This window comes from Lygodium microphyllum, chromosome 19, assembly GCF_053477565.2.
Source record: "Lygodium microphyllum isolate KBCC chromosome 19, Lygodium_microphyllum_v1.1.10, whole genome shotgun sequence".
NCBI classification, from domain to species: Eukaryota; Viridiplantae; Streptophyta; class Polypodiopsida; order Schizaeales; family Lygodiaceae; genus Lygodium; species Lygodium microphyllum.
The window spans coordinates 36,792,269-36,817,978 of record NC_141153.1 but is presented as its reverse complement, the minus strand read 5'-3'; the positions used below and the strand labels follow the sequence as shown (position 1 = coordinate 36,817,978).

General features: G+C 44.8%; 1 protein-coding gene across 4 annotated transcripts in view; it reads left to right on the top strand.

The window, feature by feature from the left end:
• LOC148019754 (uncharacterized) overlaps positions 1-25,710 on the top strand; it is an 84,925-nt gene that overhangs the window by 49,269 nt on the left and 9,946 nt on the right. The window lies entirely within an intron of this gene.

Below are 25,710 nucleotides of genomic sequence, written 5' to 3'. Positions count from 1 at the left end.
GCCACTCGTCCAGATATTGCGCATGCAGTTGGTGTTGTGGCACGCTATATGGCTACACCTGGCAGCAGACATTGGGATGCCGTGAAGGGTATCATGAGGTACCTCAAGGGCACAGCAGATATGTGTATTTGCTATGGCAGCCAGGATACAGGGGTCGTGGGGTACACTGACTCCGATTATGCAGGACATGCAGATAGTAGGAAGTCCACTTTTGGCTATGTATTCACCTATGCTGGAGAGGCTGTCTCTTGGATGTCCAGGGTTCAGAAGTGTACGGCTTTGTCTACCACTGAGGCCGAGTATGTTGCAGCCACTGAGGCTTGCAAGGAGGCCATATGGCTAGGCCGTTTAGTTACTGACCTTGGGATTGATGCTATACCTACATTGCATTCGGATTCTATGAGTGCCATTCAGTTGGCTAAGAATCCGGTCTTCCATGCGAAGACAAAACACATTGAGGTGAGATATCACTTTATACGTGGTGTTGTGGAGGACAAGTCTGTTGACCTTGTCAAGATCTACACTGACGAGAATCCTGCAGATCTGCTAACAAAAAGCCTCACTACTGAGCGCTTTGCCTTCCTCAGGAGATTGATGGGCATTGGATGAGATGTTGCCTTTCCTCATCCCTTGTACCTATGTACATTTGTACTGTCTTTTCTTTTTTCTTTTCTCTCTCACTAGGGCAGATTCGCCTTTAAGTGGGAGGTTGTTGGGGGTAAAGGCGCCTCCGTCGTGCCGCCCTGTGTATTACTACACTGACAGTACCCGCCACTGCATACTGCAGGTGGCGGGCGCCCATCACGTCACTTTATTCTTTATTCTTTTAGTGACAGTTTGAATAAAGGAAGGCCCGGTCACACATTGTGATTGTTGGAGTTCCCATTTCTTGTCTCTCTCTTTTCTTGCTCTTGCTCTCCCGCCATAGCTCGCGTGCAAGCTTCGATCCTTCTCACCTTTCACTGGGTCTATGATCCGAAGTCCTCCCTTTGACCGATGCCGTATGATGGTCGCCCACGCCACCTTGGCCCTGGAATCCCTAGACCCATCTGACCCTGACCAAAGAAAGTTCCGCACTAAGCGGCGAAGCTGTACTATGTATGATGAGGAGAAGTACCAACATGAGGCGATGCACCAGGCCATCGCTAGGAGGACTTGGTTAACCACCAGGGCTAGGTTGGCTAGTGAGAGGCGAACCATGCTCCAGTAGGTCAGTCTCCTCCAAATAGAATCAAGGATAGAAAGAAACTACTGGGCAAGAGTAATGTCAAGTTCCACCTGGAACCCTAGGTACCAGACGGTTTGTCTTCTGCTCACCCATCTAAATCCCAGGTGGACACCCCACTCCGTGCTAGAGTCCGGGTCTGTGAGGAAACCAACCGACTTTCGCCAGTTGATTTTCGCTCCCGTTGTAGAACAGAATACGTCAAGAGCCAGTCTCACTCTCTCCAGCATCAACTCATCATCCTCTATGTAGAGTGTTGTATCATTTGCATACTCTGAGTCTAACAACTCAGTCTCCTCTCTCACTGGAAGTCAGTGGCCGCGTAATCCGCTCATACATGACTTGAGGAAGTGAGACATCACCTCTGCAAAGAGTAGAAACAGGTATGGGGCTAGGGGGCAGCCCTGTTGAACCGATCTCTCCAGCCGAAACTCCTCCCCTTGTCTTTCACCTATGAGAACCCTGTTGGTGGCTGATCTGTAAAGGGCGGAGAGCCCGCGAATCCAAACCTGGGAAAATCCCAACCTCACCATGGTGCCCTCTAGGAAATACCAGTCCACCCTGTCATAAGCTTTCTCGAAATCCGAGAGTAGTACGGCCAGTCTCTGCCCACTGTGCTGAGCCCACTTTGTCGCCTCGAAGAAGGTAAATACATAGTCTAGGATGCTCCTATCCTGGACAAAGCCTATATGTGTGTCATGAATGATGTTTGGAAGGACGGGGCATAGTCGCCTACCAATCATCTTTGCCAGTGCCTTATAAGCCACTGACAATAATGTGATCGGTCTCCATTGGGAAAGCTCCAACCGGTTTTCCCCTTTGGGGAGAAGACTGATAAGACTTGCCAAAAGACTCTTTGGCATATGCCCTGAAGTGAAAATCTCCTGGAAGGCCATCAGTAGGGGATCCTTCACCACTTCCCAGTAGGTAGTGAAGAAGGCCTTAGAGAGGCCATCCTCTCCCAGGCACTTTTGCCCATCTTGTGTATGGAAAGCCTTCTCTAGTTCCTTCTCTGTGAAGGGGGCTAGGAGGGAGTGCCCCATCTCCTCTGTGACGAGGGACAGGATGTGATTCCAGACCTATTGTCTACATCTCTGTCCTCTAGTTGAAGCTGTCTCTTGTTGGAAAAGGCGCGTGTAATAGTCGGTGGCAATCTCCATCACCTCGTTTGGGCTAGAATAAGTCCTTCCATACTGATCCTGAAGGCTACGTATTTGCTCTCCTGCGGTGCGAGACTAGTGCACTTGGAAGAACTCTCTGCACATCGTGTCCCCCTTCCGTGCCCAAAAGGCTGCTGAGGTTCGAAAAGAGAACTTTGAGCGCTTGTCCTCTAGGCCAGCAATGGCTGCTCGCGCGCACACCTCCTGTGCGTGGAGGGTGGGATCCCCTGGTGCCTCCTGTAATAATCTTTGCGTGGCTGCAAGGTCCCTCCGGAGTGCTCTCTCCTCCTCCCACCTCTGCTGCCTAGCTTGTATGGCTGCCTCTTGGCAGATTCTGCTCGACTCGGCTAGGACCTCTGTAACTTGACCATTCCTACTACTTGCATTGGGACTTCTATGCTTGTCTTCTTAGTTCTAGTAGATGTTTCTCTCAACTCTAATTGAGCAACTTGGGCTAGCCTCCTAGGCTGCCCATTGAATGTGTCTGTGCTCACCAAGCCACAAGCCCTCTCTATCCTTGACCTATCCACTCCAAATTACTGGCTGTTTGCCAATCTCCTCTTGACAACTTGGGGGTCTTTGCTTCAATACCTTATGTATGCCACATGTAGCAGACTACACAAGAAAGAAGATCATGGGAGGGTGGTTGGTCATGTTAGTTGTGACTCATACTTGTGTACAAACGCACATTATTGTGTGTAAGAGTGTGCATTTTGGTGTGAATACTTTTTACACCACTTAGCATTAAATGAGGGTTGAAGGATCAGGTACACACCTTAGCCTATATATTCAGGCCCCATCAGTTGTACTTTCATCTCACTAAATCATTTAATCAATCTATTCAGCTCGAGTGCTTGCAAGAGTCGTGTGCGCGCACGTGTGTGTCTCTTTGGTAGGTGGATACGTAGCACTAGGGGCACTCGAGAGTCAATGTGCTCACATACAGTTCTAGGAGCCCCGCACCAAACTCTGGTTGTTTGACACCCTAGTCACACCTACATTATTATATGGAGCAGAGGTATGGGGTTGCAGCTTGTACCATAGGCGTCTTAGCCCACTCATTGATCAGATTGGAGTAGAGAGGGATTATTATGAAGGTTGGGTTATTATTGGAAGGCCATTGATCATGATGATAGCACGCATGATTAGGAGTAAGCCCTCCACCCCACATCCCATTGTCAGAGCAGAGCTAGGGGCAACACCTATAGTTATGGAGGCACTCTTTAGGGCAGTGACCTTTTGGCACAGACTATGGAAACTTCCACACCATAGATACTCTAGATTGGCACTAACCTCATCTAGACAACTAGCAGCAGGAGGCGAGAAGAACTGTTGGTTTTCACAGATGGCTATTTGGATGAGCCTACATGGTTTGGATACTGACCATCTTCCACCTTTGGATTATAGCCTTGACTGCCCTACACTTTCTCTCAGCTGATCAGAGTTAAACCAGGTGATCAGAGTTGATATCTTGAGGATTGAGACATCAAGGACATGGATCCATCCACCACTCCCTCTAGGATCGAGGATGGAGTTCTACCGAAGTCATTTCTTGTGTCTCTCTGATGATGGTTTCACTATTCGGCCAGCATATATGGACACCCATCTCTCCCATAGCATACAGGTTGCAATCGGACAGATTCACACCTCCTCACATAGGCTTCAGATGGAGACAGACAAATGGACAAATACCCTAGCAGAGGATAGGACTTGCCAACTTTGTGGTCGAGAGCCTAAGAGGGAGGAGCACTACATATGCAGATGCATCTTCCGTGATGGATTTGGACCTCTTCGTCGCGTCATGGAGTATGAGGACTAGAGATGCCTAGGTCTTTTCCTCCTGGGGCTCAAGAGGGGCCGAACTGCACTAGTGCGAGACAGGAGGCCAGCTCATCTAGAAGTACACACGCAGAGAGTTGTGACAGACTTCTTCTATAGAGCCGACCCTATTGACACTACTAGCCTAGCAGAGACAGAGCCACCCCGCCAGACACCTTACAGGCCACACCGTGGAGTCACATTGGATAGAGCCATTTCCCTTCGTCGAGCATGATGACCTTGTCTACCAGGACCACGTCTGAGGAGGCCACACCATAGTCGGATTAGAGCCATTATCATGAGACACTGAAGACTCACCACCAGGCATATCAGTGAAGCAGCTAGGGACTGCATCATAGCTGAGATCACGTGCAGATCTTGAGATCAGCTACAGCCCATAGTCTCCACCACACTTTTGTACATGGCTCTATCAGATCTGGTTCTCCTTTCCTTTCCTTTCCTTTTCTATCGATGGAACAACACTACACATGGTTCAACCCTAGCATAGTCCCATTGTATAGTTATTTTCAGTATTGTTTCATAGGTCACCAACTTATTTGTAATGTTATCTTTACCTTACTGATGAGATGACATTAGACATGGGTGTACTCTGGATTTTGTCTCATAGGCCACATTGGCCTTATGTAGACATTAATGGACTTTTATCCACTGTAGCCTGCCGGTCTTCTCTCAAGCTCCATACCCGATAGTGGAATCATAGTGGGTTGGATGTGTCATCTCCTCCATTGCTGACTTCCTATTTTGCTGTGCTGCCAATACTGCCATCCATGCTGAAGAAGAAGTAGAAGAAGGAGAAGGAGTGTCCCAAGCGCTACAGAATAGTCCCATGCAGTACTTACTTGCATGTGATGCTGCTGACCCTAGCAGTGTTGATCACCACTTGTCCTGCCCAGTCAGCCCATCAGTCATGCCTTGTACTTGTTGCTAGAAGCGCCATCTTACTTCATCCCGCCACCGTCAGTTGTGCTGAGCTTGCTCAGTCTGCTTGCCTGAGTTGTCGTTGATGCACCAATCCTGTCGCTTGCTGTCAATCTCCAATGTCCTGTTGCTCTTTCTTGACAACGGCCTGTGGCCGCCACCTCCGTCTCCCAGGGGACGCTTACAAGTGCAGACACGTTGCCCGACATCGTCCTCTCATCTCCTCTCACACTTGTGCCACATTATCATTGCATGACATCTCTCCATGATAGAGCTAATCCAAAATTTTCTTTTTCCCCCCTTTAACTTACCTTAATGATTTTTCATTAAATTTTGCTTCTAAAGGGCAGTTCACTTGTGTTTAATTTTGGGGGTTGTTTTACCTCGAACTTGGTGGAGGCCATCAATAGGGAAACTAGGACCACAACTAGTATACAATTGGCCAGTCCCAAAATGTGGGCTAGCGTGCCTAATTGACAAAAATGGTCACCATGCCGGAAATGAAATGCACCGGTGTACCCTTCATCTAGAGTGTCTAAAACACATAAAAATGATAGACAAACTCAATTTTAGAGCTTCAAATGTCCTCATTTGACTGAGACTCAGACTCAAGGCACTTGTGCGCAAGCCAATGAATTTGCTCTTTGTTGAATTTGTGATTAGCTAAGTGCATTTCAACAACACCTACTCAAGGGAGTTGATGTATCCGGTCAATGGAACCTTGAAACCAGCCTTCCTTCTTGGATAGGATGGTAGATGACCTGATTTAATACGACTTACAGCAAGCAAAAAATCCACAAATTTGAAATTACACACGTCATTGATTAATCTTAATTAGTTCCAACAATTGGTGCCCATTGCGATATTTTTTATGCAGCAGAAAGGTTTGGATGTTGAGTTTTGTTTCAGCAAAAAGAGTTATCCTCTGATATATTTCAGTAAACTAAGAAGAGGGCTGAATTATTTCAGCCAACAAAGTTACAGGGGGACTGAGTTATTTCAACCAAAAGTGTTTGATGCTGATTCATTTCAGCATACAGGTTTAGGGCTGTTTGCATGCAATCCAAAGAGAAGAGGGCTGATTTATTTCAGCTGACAAAGTTGGGTGCTGCCCATTTGCATCAAAAGTTGGGTTTACTAGAGAAAAAGAGTGAAGCTAGGGTTCAGATCAAGTACAAAATAGTTGACAAAAAAGTGAGACTAGTTGCAGGGCCATTATCTCCTAACAATGATGAGAAAATGAAGAGAGCTGCCAAGTAATCGAATTTGAGGAATCCAAAAAATATCGGTCATAAGTTTTCGATAGAGACATTGGCAGAGTTAAAGATCGGGAATGGGGATTTTTTGCTTCTTGCAGAGTGACAATGCTTTGAGGGGATGTTAAGAGAGATATAGCTGAGCATTTGCATTTTACTTGCATGAGATTGGATGTGTGGATCTAGAGATTGTATTGAATGAGAGTCAGAGGAGGTATCCATAGATTAAAAGAGAGCTTTGGAGAGTTGTGACTGCTCTCAAGTGTGACAAAGAATATTTCATTGGTGCTTCTCTTGTGGTTGAGAGTGAATGTTTGCCTTTGTAAGGGATGATCACACTGGTTGCTCTACATTTGATATTGCTATGCTTAGGTGGATAACATATATAAAGTCCATGAATTGAGAATTTAGGCATATTGTAGGGAAAGAAAATCCAGTTGTGCTAATATGCTATCTAGGGTTGGATTCGAGGATGAGGAAACACTTATTGCAAATAATGATGAGGGTGAGATTTCAGCCACTATGATTGATCACATATGTCATGTTTCTTTAGTTGAGGCATTCTCAGAGCATCGTTACATATGAGAATGGTTGTAGATAGGTCAGTTGTTGAGTACATTGACTAAGAGAATTAAATGATCGGATATAGGGTTTAGAAAAATTAGATGGAAGACATACGGTATTTCTTTAGAGATGGGTTGCTATGGAAGCATCCTAAGAAGAGAGGTGGGGAACCATCAAGAGTAGTCTATGACAGGACTACACAGTTGTAGGTCATGAAAGAGTTCAATGAGAGCTTATGGGTTGGACACGGAGGTGTGTGGGCTATATATGAGAAGATCAAAGAACGTTCCTAGTGAAAAGGGATGTACAAGGATATATCCCACTTTGTTGAGTCATGTAGAGATTGACAATTGTATTCTTTAGTGTGTTGTTGAGCTACAACCGTGCAACAAAAGCAACCAATGAAATTAGGTTTGTAGTAGACACACTTGGAGCTCACTCATCGTTGTAGTCTTAGCAAGCTAAGGTGGTCTCACTATGGGAGTGGCACCGCCTTCTTTTGCAAGCTTTTGAACTGAACGCACAGTCCACTTGCCTCTTGCATCCGTTGAGCGAAGTGTACTGAGGTAAAAGAAGGTGGAGGATTGCCGAGCGCTTCATGACCCATTCCTCACACTCCCCTTGTAGTGCTCTCTCCCTCACTCTATCCCTCTCTCACTCCCTCTCTCAATGGCGCACACATGAGATTTAGACAATGGAATATAGGTAGAAGAGAACTCACTCAAAAGTTGGTGCACACTGGAATGATCTCTTTCATTAACTTTTTGGCTTTTATACTTAGGTTTAAACTTTAGAGAGATCTAACCCCTTTTGCCCCTTGGGCGCCTAGACCATTCTATTGTCTATCAAACTTAACCTTGCATTTACAAGTAGATGTTAAAGCTAAGTGGAACTTGACTATGCAAAGATTATTACAACTTGCATGAGTGTGAGCTTGGCACTTGAATTACATTGGTTACTTGTTGATGTTACTAAAACTCGCACTATGGAGTTGATATTTATTGAATTACATTGGTTTCTTTTCCATTGCTCGTCGTTTGATGGAGTTAACATTTAACCCCCTCCTAGACGAGTGCTAGTTTCATGGCACTCCTATGGGGATGATTTGGTGGGGCATATTGCATTGGAAAAGGGCGTCTAGGGACGACTGTTGTGTTGAGGCAGTGGGAGAATAGTGACTGATGCTGGAAGAGTAAGATTGCTTGTTGCTGGGCTAACACACAGGGTGTGTGGCACATGGCTGGGTGTGGATGATGCTAGGACATTGATGTTGATGGGTCTTGCACCATGTCTACCATACTTGCAGATTTGTTGGTGCCCTTCCTAAGGGGTGCGCTGACCTTATTAGTACTATGGATGGTGCACATGCTGGTACAACCGGGAGTTGGATTGAGTTCCAAACAAACTTAGAATGTTTTCCCACACTTGAGGACCCAATTGGTGCATGGGAGGGGGTGCAATGTGATGTTCAAGGAGATAGGTCAGTTAGGTGATTCGAGATGTCCGCCCTTAATGAGCCCGAAATCTATGCTGTGGGAGAAAGGTTGGGGTTTCAGGCTTTACTTTGAAGCTTGAGGCCCCTAGGCAAGGTGCGCTTATGCAAATCTTCCCCCCCGCCTTCCCTCCCATGCAAACATGCTTCACTCCTAAGGTAGTGGTCAAAGCGTTCTAGTCAAGCAGCTCCCACTCAGGAGGTACTTCTTTGTGTCTAGCTTCAAGGTGAGGCAGGATTCTGGATAAAATGGGTGGGTGCACAAGGCAAACCAATTGTACACCATATCTTCTAGAATACTTTTGAAATATGTGGGCAGGAGCAAGGCACGGAGGTGCAACCACACCGTAGCAACTATGTCTATTCCTGCATTCACATCAAAGAAGAGGGGTTACAATCTCTCTTTGTATAGGGTGGGTGGTTGTTGTAGCAGTATAATGAGTACCTTCAAGTAATTGCAAGTGGTGATGAAAACCTCATCAAGACAGTTGGTGAATGTCCTACAAACAACTTGAACGAGGGAGCAAGTCCCTTGGTTGGAAATGATGTCTTCTCAAACATTGAGTCATGAAAATTGGGAACTTTGGGGAAATTCTACCGGCCATGATTTTCTTTGTGGTATTGGAGGTGCTTGCAAGGATAGGGGCAATATGTGGGGTCAACTTGCTTGGCTGTACGTGCATAATAGTAGGAATCCCAAGCAATTCCATCATTTTCAAGAATGAGATAGCGCCATTCTGGCTAGCTGCTACCTTGAGAATGCCTCTCAAGGTTGTTGGTTAACAGAATGGATGCTTCTTTGTGTACTGTTGAGTCTACAACTTCTATGAAGAGCTCCTACATCTTGCCGATCCAACATCCTCCCATTCTCTTTCTCTTTTTCTTTGTTTTTCTTCTCCTTGTTCTACTGTGCCTCCTGCACCCTAATCTCCTCTTTGTATATGTTCTTTCCTTTGTGTGGTGGTGGTGGTGGTGGTGGTGGTTGTTTTGGTGATGGGTGGGCTTGCTTTAGGAGGGCCACTATCTCCGCTCACCATGAAGCCAACCGTAAAGATTCTTGCCACGGATGCACTTAATGTTGTGCATATTACTCTAGTAAGAGCTGAACCTTATGTGATTATGGCTAGCCCAGGGTTGTCAAGTACGATACGGTACAATTCAATAAAATACGATACTAATTGAAACCTTAGGATTTTATAAGGTACTGATACATTAATGAATGTAACACTAGAGAATGGGGAAACAACACGAGAGATGACCGTCCAGGGGGCCTTGGGCGCCCGTACGGTGTTCAGAGGGGCTTAGGAAGAAAGTGAGTTAAATTAGCATAACTCGCTAGAAAATGACGGTTGGCAGGGGGAGACACGTTTTTTCTCCTTTCGGCATCTTTCTAAGCGTGGCTGGGTGGCGAATGGACTCTCGTGCTTCCTAATTGGTGGCGGCGGCCCAACAGGTACGGAATTATATCAGTAAGAAAAAAAAACAATAACATGGTTATTTTGGATTACAGATAATAGAACACATGTTTAGAGCTAAAATAGCAATGTCACTTGAGTTAATAGGATGAATACATGAGGTAACAATGCAAAACCTTATGGGGCAACATGCGCAATGCGCTACCAGAAGATAGGTGGGAGTGCATATGTAATACACCATACAACAAAGCAAAGTGTAGGGTCATTGGACAAAGAGACTCTTCTTTCTTTTGAGAGAGAGAGATGGGGGGGGGGGGGGGGAGGGAGGGATGCGCTTGGAATTGCATATTCATCTTGGAAGTTGGGAGAGTGAGAGAGGCTTGAAATTATGATAATAAACATACGGCTTGGGAGTTGGAAGGTATTGTGTAGTCTAGTCTTCATAGGCCAAAAATAGCATGTTTTATGGTACGAATTGGTATGGACATGTACCGCACGGTATGGAATAAACCATACAAAACAAACTAGTCCGTACGTAGTACGAATGCAACTATGTGCTAGTCTTGCTTATGAGCTGGTCACTATTCTTGGGGGTTTGTGTATCACTACTTTTGCTCTTGCAAGCGATTCCACCACATTATCAATTCAGAGATTGTTTAGATTTTGCTTAAAAATTGTTTCAGATAGTATGTTCTCCATGAGTCCCTTTGGAATCCTAGTGGCTGATGTATTGGGCTTACAGTATGTGAACATAGAGTGGAGTATGAAACCAATCTTTCTCTTCGGATAGGGTGGTGAAATTGATCAAGCACTTAATTACAGCAATTAAAAATTGAGCATAAACTGAAATGCACATGTTACCTCAACAATCTTGGACAATAGAAACCCGGTTGGCCCCAAAACTGGTTCCCCTTTCAGTAGTTCTTTAACTTTGATTACCAATGGACAGTGTACAAGTTGAGATTCCACAATCTCCTTTGCTGATCTAAAAACCCCTCGCTGTATATACAATCAGCAAGTAATTTGGGCCAATTGCCCCTTGATTTTCACCCAGGACTTGCACAAATGGAACCACCAACTGGTCAAATGCTGCCCCAATTTACAATGGACGGGTTGGCATTTGAAATCCTTGTCAATTCGACGAATATTAGGTGTTGATTTCAATGTACGATGCCTTCTCCTATTAGCATGGGTCCCAAGGTGGTTGTCAAACCCTAATTTCTGTAGAAATTTAGGATTTACAGCAGAAATCCTCTTGCTGTCCACGAAATTTGACTGAGATTTGCTACAAATGGCTGATAAATGTTGAGAAAGGATGAGTACGGAGCAATATAATAAGAAGTTTTGGGATGCATTGCTGCCTATTACTTCTTATCACCCCATACTCCTTCATGAGCAAGTGAAAAAATATGTTTGTGGGCTGCCCAAAGGAACCAGAGATTTTTGCATTAAATCCACCATGTCTAGCATGTCTTAGCTTATAGAGACTACTGCTACAGCCGATGCTTTCCTGCGTGGAAAGAATTCGGGCTTCCTAGAGAGTGGGGAGAAGCCGAATAAAAAGGTGTTTAAGGTTGAGAAAAGGGGTAGATGAAGACTCCACTTAGCAAAAATGCTCGTGCAAACTAAGAAAACGTTTTTGGGGGCTGGATCTTAGCCATTTAGTTAGTTTATAGCCTGGAAGAGAGAGAAAAAGGGAGTTGTTGGTTCATTTTCTAATCAAAGAACAACAATTTGCTGCAAAAGACAGCCATTTGGAGGTCTCAACAAGCAGGGGACAGCAAGAAGATATCTTCCAAGGGATGGAGCATCTGAAAATCAGCTTGAAAAGAGGCCAAAACAACAAAGAAAGGGCTCGAAAACATTGGCACAACGTAGGGAATTGATGGCTGCAAATAAATGTTTTATTTGTGAACAGGAGGGTCACATTGCAAGGGATTGCTGTCCCAATAGGTAGCAAGTTGGAAAATTAGAAAATCAGGGAGATTCTAAAGGAAAGAAGCCCAAAACATCAGTGGGATTGGTGCCCAATGTTGTTAGTGATTAGCCCAATGATGATGTTACTGAGTTGTGCAGTGCATGGGGCAAAATTAGGGATCAACATGCATTGATTTTCTTTGATAATGGTGTACGAGCCAACTTCATCTCTGTTGACATGGTCGCCCGTCTAGGCATCAGAGAGTATGAGATGGGACCTATGGGGGAAGTTGGAATGGCATGTAAAGGCCATGCAGAGCCTGTCACCCCGCTCATTGGAAAGCTTCGGTTGCACATACAAGGATATGTGGACAGCAAAGAGTTCTTTATTGCTCCACTCAAGGGTTGTGATGTATTGCTTGGTATGCCATGGTGTTACCGTATGCATGCAGTGATTGATTCTCGTGCAAAAAAGATTACTATTTAGCATAAGGGAAAGGTACTCACACTTGATGTAAAGTTGAAAGGTGAATTTGTCCCTGTTGTATTTGCAATTGCCATTTTTAAAGTAATAAAAGATCATCTTTCAACGTACTTGGTTTTTACTAAGGATAAAGATGATAGTGAGAATGTTGGGAATATGTCTAAGTTAGAGAAGGATCGCATGTCATTTTTGAAAATGTATGTTGATTGCTTCTCTCAGTCACTTCCAGGGCAGCTACCGCCTGAAAGGCCAAAAGATCATGGCATAGATCTTAACTCTGAAAGTAGCCCACTTAATAAGCCACCCTACAGAGTCAATGCAGCCCAACAGGAGGAGATTATGAGTCAGGTTAATGAGTTGTTAGAAAAAGGGTTGATTCAGTCCAACTCATCTCCTTTTTGTTTTCCAATGCTTTTAGTGCAGAAAAAGGATGGTTCATGGCATATGTGTGTTGATTATCGTACTCTGAACAAGATCATAATAAAGAATTGCTTTTCGATTCCTCGGATCGATGATGTTATGGATAGATTGCAAGGGGCAGTCATATTTAGCCGTATAGATTTGAAAAGTGGGTATCATCAGATGCGCATTAGACTGGAAGATGTGCCTAAGACAACTTTCAGGATATTTTTTGGATTGTATGAGTTTCTTGTTATGCCTTTTCGACTTACAAATGCTCGTGCCACTTTTAATTGGATGATGGATTGTATCTTCAGGCCACATAGAGGATTTGTGGACACTTTCTTTGATGACATGATTGTCTATTCAAAAAATGAGGCTAAGCATAGAAAACACTTGGACATTGTATTCAATGAATTACGTGAGTATAGATTGGTTATCAATGATAAGAAAAGTGAATTCTTCTTGCATGAAATCCACTTTTTGGGGCATATTGTATGAGTTGATGGTATTCGCATGGACCTTGCAAAGGTTGAGGCAATACGATCATGGCCACCTTTGAGGAATATGCATTAGATCCACAGTTTCTTGGATTTATGTTCTTACTATAGGAAGTATGCACGCGGGTTTGCTAAAATTGCATCTCCATTGCATGCCTTGTAGAAGAAGGATGTGCCATTTAGATGGACAATAGTGGAAATTTCAGCATTTGAAAAGTTGAAGGAAAAGATGACTTTAGATCCTGTGCTTGTGTTGCTCAATCTAAGGAAGTTAGTCATAGTTCAATGTGATGCATGTGGTAACACCATTGGGGCTGTTCTTATGCAGAACAATTGAGTTGTGGCCTATGAGAGCCGAATTCTCCACAGTGCAGAAAAGAGTTTGCAGGTCTATGGGAAAGAGCTCTTGGCTGTAATTCGTGCACTGTCAATGCGGAAACATTATTTGTTGGGGGCTAATTTTACAGTGCAGACAGACCATCAAACTTTGAGGTACTTTCTGACGCAGACAAAGTTGTTAGAGAAGCATATGAGATGAGCAAATTTTCTCTCTATGTTTCATTTTCGGATTGTACATATTGATGGTAAACAGAATGTTGTGGTGCCGATGCATTGTCACACGTAAGCCACAAATTTCAGCCGTAAGCATGGTTTATCACACTGAGTTGGATGCCATGAAAGAGCAATATATTACTGATTCGGACTTTGCTAATGTTTATGATCAAATTTGGAATGGCCAAAGGCATGAACACTTTGTGCTAAGAGATGGATTTCTTATGATGCATTGACGACTATGTGTCACAAAGCAATTAAGGCCTAGAATTATCACAGAAAGTCACGTTCCTCCGTATGCAGGACACAGAGGTATTGATGCTACGGTCAAGGCAGTGGAGCATTTCTTTTATTGGCTAGCTTTGAGGCATCATGTAGAATAGTTTGTTAAGACATGTATCGTATGCGAGAAGGTAAAGCATGATAGACAAAAGATGTCGGATTTATTGCAGCCCTTGCCTATTCCAAATAGACCTTGGTAGAGCATTGCAGAACTTTATTTTTGAGCTTTCTAAGACACCTACAGGGATTGATGGGATATGAACTATCATTTGTAGGTTTAGTAAACAAGCCCATTTCATTCCGGTAAGGGAGAAAATAAAGGTTGATCATATGGCACGATTGTTTTTGCAGCACAACTTTTAAGTATCATGGTATGCTAGAGTCGATCATTAGCGATCGAGACCCCTGGATGACCAATTTATTTTGGAAGGGCTTGTTTGAGAATATGGGTACCACGTTGAAATTCTCATCATCCTTCCATCCGTAGACAGATGGTCAGTTTGATGAAGCAAATTCCACAGTGTTAGATCTTTTGAGGTGCTATGTTTCAGACCACAAGACACAGTGGGAGCAGTATTTGCCCTTGGTTGAGTTTGTTACAACAACACAGTGCATAGTTCTATGGGCAAAGCTCCATTTGAAGTGGTTGAGGGTGGCAAGAAGATACCATCTATTCTGCAAACTAAGGATAAGATCTTTGAGACTGATCGTTATGTGGAAAACTTGGATATAGCCTATGCAAAGATAAAATATGCACTTCAGAGATCGCAAGGAAAGCAAAAGAGGACAACTGATCGCCATAGATGTGCTTTGCAATTTGCAGATTATGTATTACTCCGTTTTGAAAAGGCAAGGCTGAAAAAGATGAAAGGAAGAGAAAGATTGTATCCGAAGTTGAGTATGAGATACTATGGGCCCTTCCAGGTGTTGGAGAAGATCAACGATATGGCATATTGGCTGAAATTACCTCCACATTGACAGATACACAAAGTCTTTCATGTCAGTTTGTTGAGGCCTTTTCATGGTGATGTGCCAAAGGATATGTCTACTAAAATTCAGCTGGAGGTTGAGGAGCTAGATGAGATTTTGGTACCTAAGCAGATTTTGGCACATAAGGAAAGAAATTTCAAAGATAAAGTTTCCAGGAGATACTTAATGAAATTTCAGAATTATTCACCAATGAATGCCAAATGGATGGAAGAGGATGACTTGGCAGACCATCCTCAGTTGTTGTAGCTTTACCTAGATGCCTTTCAGTTAGAGTCGACTTTAGTCCGGGCTTCGTCAGGTTCAGCAGAGCCAGGGTCCGGGGTATTACTTGATGCTCAAGGGGGAGGTAGCACTTCCATTTCTCCAGTTAGGGACAGCTCTCATATATAGTTGATCTCGGATATATTCAGCATGCATCCAAGGTACTGCGCTAACAGTATGTTTCCCATGAGGTCACTACTTAGTGTACTAGTCACTGTGAGATGTATGCAGATGAGTATGAGTTTCAACCGAGCATTGGAACTATACTTTTGCATCAGCTTATGATTAATTTAGCATGAAATTTGCCTCAATTTTGAGACAAAAATTCTGATCAATTTCAGCTCAGTTTTTGATAAGCTTGAGAACCGTTTATGGTCACTTATTGGATCAGTTGTGCATCAATTTTTACATTGATTGTTGGTCAGTTTTTGCAATGAGTTTGTGATCAATTTGGGGTCACATTTGCAGCAGTTTGTGATCAGTTCTCAGATTAGTAGGTGATCAGTTTATGATCGGATTGTGCTCAGTTTTCAATGGTTTACATCTAATTCCATGGACAACAAAGGTTTGTATGAAGGTTGGGCATCCTAACACCCGTGTTGGTCCAGACATTGCCTTAACATAAGTGGCCAACTTACAATTCGAGATGAGCTTCTTGGCAAGGGTGTTGTTGTCGATTATCTTGTCTAGGTTTCCTAGGAGACGGAACTCAGCTCCACATCGTACCTGGTGTCTCTGACGACTTCTACTTGCTAGGGCGTCTTAGTAGCCATTTGTGCAAAGGAAACATTCATGTGAGGCCTTGTTTGCTCAAACTAATGATGAATATTAATAATGAAAGTTTAATTTTAGAGACATGAAGAGATGATTGCCACTAGCAATTTAGTCTTAGTCAATATCAACATCTCTAATTTGACACTCAAGTGCTCACTTTAGGCGTTTTTGTGTTGCTTTCCTATGTTCTTTCTTTTGTGTCCTCGCTCCACTTATTGGGTGCAATACTTCCTAGGATTGCGAAGTTGGAGGTGGGACAATTTTAGGTGTGCCTTTTGTGATTTTTTAAGAAGAATAAAAGAAAATGAATTGCACGTATGTGCACATGGTAGCTATGTACAAGGTGGATTCTACCTTATGGGGTTTGCAAGAGCATGGTAGATCTAAGGGTTATATCTCAATGCTGCATAATGATCTATGTCATGTGGGTGTATGCCAACATGCGTTATGTAGGTGAGGATATCGGTTAGGAAGTCTCTCTAGTCCATCATGTTAGCGATGTGAAGCTCCTCCTCAGTGAGAATTCTGTCGAGGTAGGGGTTGAGTAGGATGTTCTCCTCAAGTGGTGGGCTATAGGTCATTGCAAGGATGTGGAATGAGATAGGGGTAGCATAAGTTGGATCATATTTCGATGTCTTAATGTTGCGGTGTTGCTCAGCATTGGTCATGATTGGGCACCCCGTGCGCTCCCACTATGCATATAGTGTGAACCACTTTTGTAGAAACCTAGACTTAGATATGGCTAGTTGATCCAAATACACGAGGTCGTCAGGAGCGGTCACTACATGGTTGTGCTTGAAGGAGTTGATGAGGCTGCCCTTAGGAGCTTTTTCATGTAAAATTTGTGTGGTGATTAGCTCATCAGTGATTGAGGGGGACCTTTGTGAAAATAAATTGGAATTCTTTCCACAAGCAGGGTAGGGAAGCGACGGCTTGAGCCGTGGTCTCATCCAAGACACCAAGGTCTAGCTTGTCGTAGTTGTGGGCAAACACGGTGAAGGTGTTATCCAAGTTCCGAATGCACAAGACTAAGTCTTCACTTATGTTGGGAATAAAGGCTCACTGTTCCTTTTATTGTGTTGGGGTGTCAATGCACCCTTACACTTTGTACTTTATATATATTCAAAACCTAAAAAATGTGGTACACTCGTCATTGTACCGTATCCCTATTGTGTCCTGCTCACTCTACTGCTCTAGACTCTCTGCACCTTCACTCTCAGCTCAGCTCACGCACAGACTTCTCGACTACAAAGCGGTTTCAGAGCGGGTGTCGGGCTTGAGGTAACTGGCGTGAGGTGACACGCCTGAGGTGACGAGTACTAGTTAGGACGTGCGACAGGTCGCAGGCTAATCAGGGCGTGCGCAGTCAAGACGTGCAGCAGACAAGTTGCGGGCTCAATAGGCAAGTGTGAAAGACAAGTCGCAGGCAGGCTCGTGTGCAGACAGGCGCCAAAAGGGACGGACGTGTTGCAACCTGACGAAACGGGCAGATGGGACGAAACGGGCTGACGTGACATGCTGGCGCTGACGTGACGTGGTAAAGGCACATGCGGGCAGGCGTTGACGGCACACACTGGCAGGTGTTGACGCTATCGGACAGGTCAACAAGTCGACGGACGTCTTCCTGTTTTCGTTAAATTTTTTGTGAAATTCCTGAAATTTTACATTCTCCCCTCTGCCGGGTGTTCATATGCACAAGCACAATGTGCAATTTTTGATCCAGAAATTTGGGGCTTTTCCCGGAATTGGAACTCTGATGTAGAAGTGGACAACTTGACTCAGAAGTTGCAAAATCAGTGCACAATTGCTCGTGAAATTTTGGGGCTTTTCATGTTTCAGTGAAATTTCGTCAATTTGAGTGAAATTTGTGCATGTTGGACCTGAAAAATTTGGGGCTTTTGCAGAATTTCATCAATTTGTGCAAGAATTGCTTGGTATATGCACTTGGGCACTTGAATTGACATTTGACCCCATGTCAAGGGGTGATCTGAGCAGGAGGGAATGTCGTGGTAACTATCTCTAGAGAGAGAGAGACAGAGAGAGACTGCATGTCAAAGAGTGACTGCTTGAGTTAAGGTAGAAGACCTAGTGACAGTGCACTTCGAAAAAGGAGGTTCAAGTGCCCATCAATACCTACACTCGAATCAGACGAGAGGGAGAAGGGCATCAAAGGTGTATTTAAATGCGCATCCGAGTGTGCGATTCGATGCTAGATAGAGCAAGAAGGGCATCTCCAAGGGTGACGCATCTTGAGAGAGAGAGAGAGAGAGAGAGAGAGAGAGAGAGATTAAAACAAGGCATAGAGGGCTTATACGCGTGAGCCACACACCTTAGTTGGACCATCGTGCAACACCTCCACAAAGCATGATAGCATATGGCCTCTTCTCTTCCCTCTAATTGGATCATAATAGTGTATGGTATGAGAGGAGGTAGAGGCATGAGAGAGTAGAAGTAGGTTAAGTAAGAGAGAGAGTGTCAAAGGAGAAAGGGAGAGTTGCATCTAGTGCGACTATTCAATAGCTTCCAAGGTAACACTCCAGTGGAATACCATTTGAGTGAGAAAGCACCGTTCGAGTGGACACACCCATCCGAGTCTCAGAAGCATACATGCCATTCGAGTGGCCATGGGGGATTCGAGTTGACACACCCTTCGAGTGAGAAAGCATACCTACTATCCAAGTGCCAAGTGGCCACTCGAGTGAATGCACCATCCAAATGTGAAAGCAAATGCACTATTCGAGCAAGAATGCTACTCAAGTATGAGAGGCCGTCAAGTCGAAATGTTACACAAGCATAAGTGGCCATCCGATTTACTTGCTTTCTTATTTACTTATTTTTTCCTTTTTGATTTTGAACTCTTTCCCTTTAGCTCTCCTATGTTCGAGTGCTTCTTGCCCTTGAACGGTCACACTCGGATTCACACTTGAATGCTTCTCTTAGTTCTATCTAGAAGGGGGACTCCCTTAGCATGTTCATTTCTCAACGGTTTAGTGTCTCCCCTGGAGTTCTATAGCAGACATTCGACATGTACCTACTCCTAACCAATACTAACCTTACCTGAGATTACTTCTAGATTCTACAGTAACCTATTGCAACCTATTGTAAGAGAGAGGAATATTAACACCACACTCTCTCCTTTCCTAATCTAACCATGCATGTTTTGAAAACAGCTATTGTGTAAGCAAAAATTAAACCTCCCTCCATCTCTCGCTTGGCGTTCACAGCCCGTTTTCTATTCCTATGCATGGTAGGGAGATGAATGCTCCGGATGGTTGATTTCGCTATCTCGGGAATGGAACCAAAATGTCGTGCTACAATGGTGCTTAACAATGTGCGGAGCTCCTATTGTTTCAGGAGCTCGACCATCCGTGGTAGACAAGCTCTCATCTAGTCTCTCACTCTCTCACCTAATCTCTCGGCCAGCATGTAGAGCTCCTATTGTTTCAAGAGTTCAACCATTCGAGATAGACCATCTCTCACCTCTCTCATGCAATGGCTACTCTCATAGGCAGCAAAAGCAACCAATCGGACTAAGTTTGTAGTAGACACACCTAGAGCTCTCTCTCATCGTTGTAGTCTTAGCAAGTCAAGGTGGTCTCACAATCCAAGTGACATTGCCTTCTTTTGCAAGCTCTTGAACCGAATGCACTATCTACTAGTCGCCTCTTTCGACTGCTGAGCAAAGCGTGTTGAGGCAAAAACTCCCTCTCTCAATGGCACACATATGAGCTTTAGTCAATAGAATGTAGGTAGAAGAGAACTCACTCAGAAGTTGGTACACACTCGAATGATCTCTTTCATTAACTTTTTGGCTTTTATACATAGGTTTAGAGGGCTACAACCCCTTTTACCCCTTGGGCGCCTAGACCATTCTATTGTCCATCAAACTTGACCTTGCATTTACAAGTAGATGTTATAAACCGAAGTGGAACTCGACTCCACAAGGATTATTACAACTTACGTGGGAGTGAGCCTAGCACTCAAATTACATTGGTTACTTCTTGACGTTACCAAATTCGCACTATTGTAAAAAATTCTAGTACCTTGCTTTCTTTCTCGTTGCGTATCGCCCTTTAATTAGTATGTTGACTAGTCTTTTGCAGATCAGATACATTGTTCTAGCTAGAGAAGACCTAACCAACCAAGTTGAGGGTAGAGCGTTGAGGACAAAGGCTACCAATGTCATATGTAAGTTTTTGCTTGAAGAGACCTTTTGCAAGTATGGGTGTGTTGGGACGATCATTGCAAATCGACGTGAGTTGGATGCAGACAAAGCTAGGGAATTATTCTCTAGGCATGGTATCAAGCTGGCCTTGACTTTTTCTTATAATCTGGAGGGTAATGGGAAGAGTGAAAGATCTTGGAGTGGAGAGATTAGGGATTGGTTGAGGATGTTGCTTTATGCCTTATGGGCAGACCGTACTACACAGTGCCTACAAAGTTGATGTATGGGCAAAAGCAAGTGATGCCTAGAGAGACTTGCACCCTTACAGTGTTTTGCCTTGGTAGGAGGATATGTCTAAGGAGGAGCTCTTAGCTCTTTGCATACGTCAGCTTTATAGAAAATCATAGGATGTATAGAAAGCAGTGTGGAAGCTTAAGGAAGCTAGGATGCAGAATAAGGACATGTATAACAACAAACATAGGCTGTAGCCTAGAACAGTGGAAGAGGGTGTTTGGGTATTGACCTATGACAACAACATGGAAAATCAACATAGCACTATCCGAAAGATAGTGAAAAGATAGTTTCGGCCTTATGTGGTAAAGCATGTCTATGACAATGCTACTTACGTACTTTCAGAGCTTGATGGGACAATTTTGAGGATACCCATTGCGGGTAAAAGGATTAAAGTATTTAAGAAAAAAGATGAAGAAGCCTATGCAATTGAGAACTTGATAGAGATCGAGTCGGATGCCAGAGACGCAATAGAGGAAGAGGAAGACATTGATAATATAGTTGATGATCCTGATGTAGAAGAAGAGTATGAGTTGACCGTAGAGCTTGGAGGAGATGAGGATGAGTAGCTGTGGCCCATCTAGAGAATGTGCACGCTTAGAGGGGGTGGATGTTGTGACGCTGCATGTTTACTCATGAAAAACCTAAGAGGATGACTAGAAGACAAGATTTTAGTGATACCATAGTCAACGTCAATTGCAATGTGTCTTGGTTCATTGCATGTGATTGCGTGTGAATTTTCTCTTCATGTTTTAATTCTTGAGTGTCAGAAAAATATGAAAAAGACACCAAAAGGTTTTCCAAGTGTACGCATTGAAACCATCTACTAGTGCTAACATGGACTTTTCTTTGTTTATATTACTTTTGAAGGTCGGTTTCCAAAAGTCTTCAATTGAGGGTATGGAACCTCAATGTTACTATTCTATACATTCCAATGTCAGTAAGTAAATAAATATATAGTAAAAAAATACTGATCACCTATCAAAGTAGAAGAGTGATTAAGTTGGCAAAAAGTGATTTTCAATTCATTGGATGGTTGCCTAAGGATTAAACCAAATCAAAAGCAACACTCAATGCAAAACATTCGGCACATACACTTATGCCGAAGTACACTTTTAATCATTGAACAAGACCTTTGATTGGAGAACTATAGCAAAAAGACAAGATACTAATAGAGTTTTGATAATGAATGATTTAAGTGGTTAGTTCAACTCTTGTACATCTAATTTGGTAGGTTCTGCTCATGGCTGTTAGAGAGAGTTTGTGATTCCCATTACAGATTTAGTGAAGTGCAAAAATGTGACCTTTGTACATGTTAGATTAGGGTTCAGCAGCATGCGCACTCATATACTCTCACAATGAACAAGTGAACAATGTCACATCAAACATATGTTGTAATTCAGCTTTTAAGGCTGAAATATGTGTCTCATGAGGTCCATTCAACAGCATGTCATCCACATAAAGAATGAGAATCAAGAAGCTATCCCGATCTTTGCAGACATAAAGTGTGCTTTCAAAAGTTAGTGTGTGAATTACTGAAGCCAAGAGTAGTCAAGTATGCATGTATCTTCTCATAGCATGCCCTAGGTGGATGGTTTAAATCATAGAGGTCCTTATGCAAACAACACACTTTACTTTCTGACTCTTTTTGAATAAAGCTAGGAGGCTGAGTGACATAAACCTCCTCATGAAGATCACCATTTAGAAAAGCAGTCTTCACATCCAATTGATGCACATGCCAATCATAATGAGTAGCCAAAGTGATGACATTGCGAATGGTGGCCATATGTGAAGTGGGTGCAAATGTTACATCATAGTCAATCCTATGCTGTTGGGCATACCCCTTCTCAACAAGACGTGCCTTATAGCGATTAATGTTGCTATCAAATCTGTGTTTTAATTTATAAACCCACTTTGTGTTTATAGCACGCTTGCCAACAAGCAAGTCATGTAACTCCCATGTGTCATTTTTATGAATAGAGTCTATCTTTGATTGCATAGCTGCCATCCAATGTTCATTTTGTAAAGCACCATTTAAAGAAACAAGTTTCTCATTGCATGTAGTAGCTATGAGTGCCTACGCAACCAAGTTACCTTGTGCATGGTGAGTGGCTGCTCTAGTTCAACCGTGAAGTGGAATGGATTGTTTGTTGTCCTGTAATGTATTTAACATCCATCTAGGGGCTGTTTTAGCTTGCCAAATACCAGCCCTCTCATTGGCCATTTCATAATTAGGATTGCCTTGATTAATGGGCTGAAAATCAGGCTGTTGTTCAGTATGGTTTACTGTTGTAAACCCTCAATAGGTTGCTGAAATCAAGTGCACCTTGCTGAAACAATAGCAACAAGCATGACAGATTACACTTATGAAGAGAAAACAAATTCGTGACTGAACGCTCCTTGCCGTCGCATGCGGTGCTGCTTCGTCCCTGCCATCGTATCAGCTCCCCCCCGCCTACTGCCTCGTGGCGCACTGTTCCTTCATCTATTGCCTCGCCTACTCCCCTCCTGTGGAGCGCTGCCCCCCAGCGCGCTCTCACTCCCCCCCCCCCCCCCCCCCCCCCCCCCTCTTTCGCCTTGATCCCCCGCCACTTCTGCCCTGCAGCCCCGGCCCCGTTCGGTAGACCCACCACACCTGCGCTATGCTTGTTGTGAGCCGGCCTTTAGTGGTGTCCAACACCTCCCCCACCATCATAAAATAGCATTTCCCCACTCCCACTCCCACTCCCACTCCCACTCCCACTCCCACCCCTCCCCTCCAGTTGCTCCCTCCCTCTGCAACAACTCCCTTCCCCTTCCCCTCTGGTAGCATAGCAGCGTGATTGGTAGGTTCTTAGCAAGGACACGTAATGGAAACCTTTGGTCAGACGCCGGTGCATTCTACGAGCGTCCCCTAGTCAAACTCCTTGTGCATCGTCCTCTTTGAGAAACAGCTCTTAGCCCTTCGTGCCATAGAGCTGGAGCTGAAAGAAATAACAATCTTTGGTCAGGTTGTAGGACACTCCCCATCTAGGGGCCAGCTTCGGGATTGGCTTCACTCCACGTTGCGCATTGGCACAGTGCAGATCATGGAGGCACTTCTCATGGGTCAAGGGATCTTCATGGTTCGACTTACCGCTGTAGACGCAGCCCGTGAGCTCATGGATAGCTCACCCTATGTTTCCATGAAGGGGGTCATTTACATGGTTCCCTAGTACAGTGGCTTTATAGTGGATGCATTCGCGCTCCATAACAGGTTTTTTAGACATTGGATTACCTTACTCTTCTCCAGACTATCAATAGAGTATCGCTAGTTAGTGGAGGACTTTGGATGCTCTTCGGTACAGTTCTTCCCGCCTCTTTCGCGGATGTAGTGACAGCCACAAGAGTCCCAAAGGTACGGGTGGCAGTGGAAGATACAAAGAATATACCAAAGTTTCTGGAGATTGAGAGAGGTGGACACTCTTTTAGGCAGCAGGTTATTGTGATTGGGCAGCCAAGGCAATGTCTACATTGCCATGACTTTGGGCATTAGGTAGCAGATTGCATGCACTTTGGAGCCAAGGCAGCTCCGCTGATTGGATCGTAGGTGGACGTTGATGGTTTTACACGGGTCCAGAGACGATGAAGAGGGAGACGGTAGGGGGGGTTGTAGTCAGCCCCTTAGACACAACCACGGCAGCAGGGAACAAGAGGGCAAGCGTCGACCCCTCGACAAAGCACCCCGCAGCCCCCCTTGCTGATCCCACCCGACAGGACCACAGGCCTCCACATCCACCATCCATGGAGGCGTCACAGGCTACCTCACTCAAGATTCCATAGCTTTCCCTCCCACCGCCTCGTACCTCCGACCACTCTACCATCCCTCGATCTTCCTTCTCCCCACCATCTTCCCTGCCGATCAGCCCCCCTGATCCCCACCTAGTATAGTTGACCCCCCCGCCCATCCTCTTCCCCCCCACCACTCCCCCCCCCCCCCCCCCCCCCCCCCAGGGCCCGTTTGGTAGATCCACCACACCCGCGCTATGCCTGTTGTGAGCCGGCCTTTAGTGGTGTCCAGCACCTCCCCCACCATCATAAAATAGCATTTTCCCACTCCCACTCCCACTCCCACCCCCTCCCACCCCTCTCCTCCAGTTGCTCCCTCCCTCTGCAACAACTCTCTTCCCCTTCCCCTCTGGTAGCATAGCAGCGTGATTGGTAGGTTCTTAGTAAGGACACGCAATGGAGACCTTTGGTTAGACGCCAGTGCATTCTACGAGCGTCCCCTAGTCAAACTCCTTGCCCATCGTCCTCTTTGAGAAACAGCTCTTAGCCCTTCATGCCACAGAGCTGGAGCTGAAAGAAACAACAATGTTTGGTCAGGTTGTAGGACACTCCCCATCTAGGGGCCAGCTTCGGGATTGGCTTCACTCCACGTTGCGCATTGGCACAATGCAGATCATGGAGGCAATTCTCATGGGTCAAGGGATCTTCATGGTTCGACTCACTGCTGTAGACGCAGCCCGTGAGCTCATGGATAGCTCACCTTATGTTTCCATGAAGGGGGTCATTTACATGGTTCCCTAGTACAGTGGCTTTACAGTGGAGGCATTTGCGCTCCATAACAGGTTTTTTAGACATTGGATCACCTTACTCTTCTCCAGACTAGCAATAGAGTATCGCTAGTTAGTGGAGGACTTTGGATGCTCTTCGGTACAGTTCTTCCCGTCTCCTTCGCGGATGTAGTGACAGCCACAAGAGTCCCAAAGGTACGGGTGGCAGTGGAAGATACAAAGAATATACCAAAGTTTCTGGAGATTGAGGGAGGTGGACACTCTTTTAGGCAGAAGGTTATTGTGATTGGGCAGCCAAGGCAGTGTCTACATTGCCATGACTTTGGGCATTAGGTAGCAGATTGCATGCACTTTGGAGCCAAGGCAGCTCCGCCGATTGGATCATAGGTGGACGTTGATGGTTTTACATGGGTTCAGAGACGATGAAGAGGGAGATGGTAGGGGGGGTTGTAGTTAGCCCCTTAGACACAACCACGGCAGCAGGGAATAAGAGGGCAAGCGTCGACCCCCCGACAAAGCACCCCGCAGCCCCCCTTGCTGATCCCACCCGGCAGGACCACAGGCCTCCACATCCACCACCCATGGAGGCGTCACAGGCTACCTCACTCGAGCTCCATAGCTTTCCCCCCCGCTGCCTCGTACCTGCGACCACTCTACCATCCCTCGATCTTCCTTCTCCCCACCATCTTCC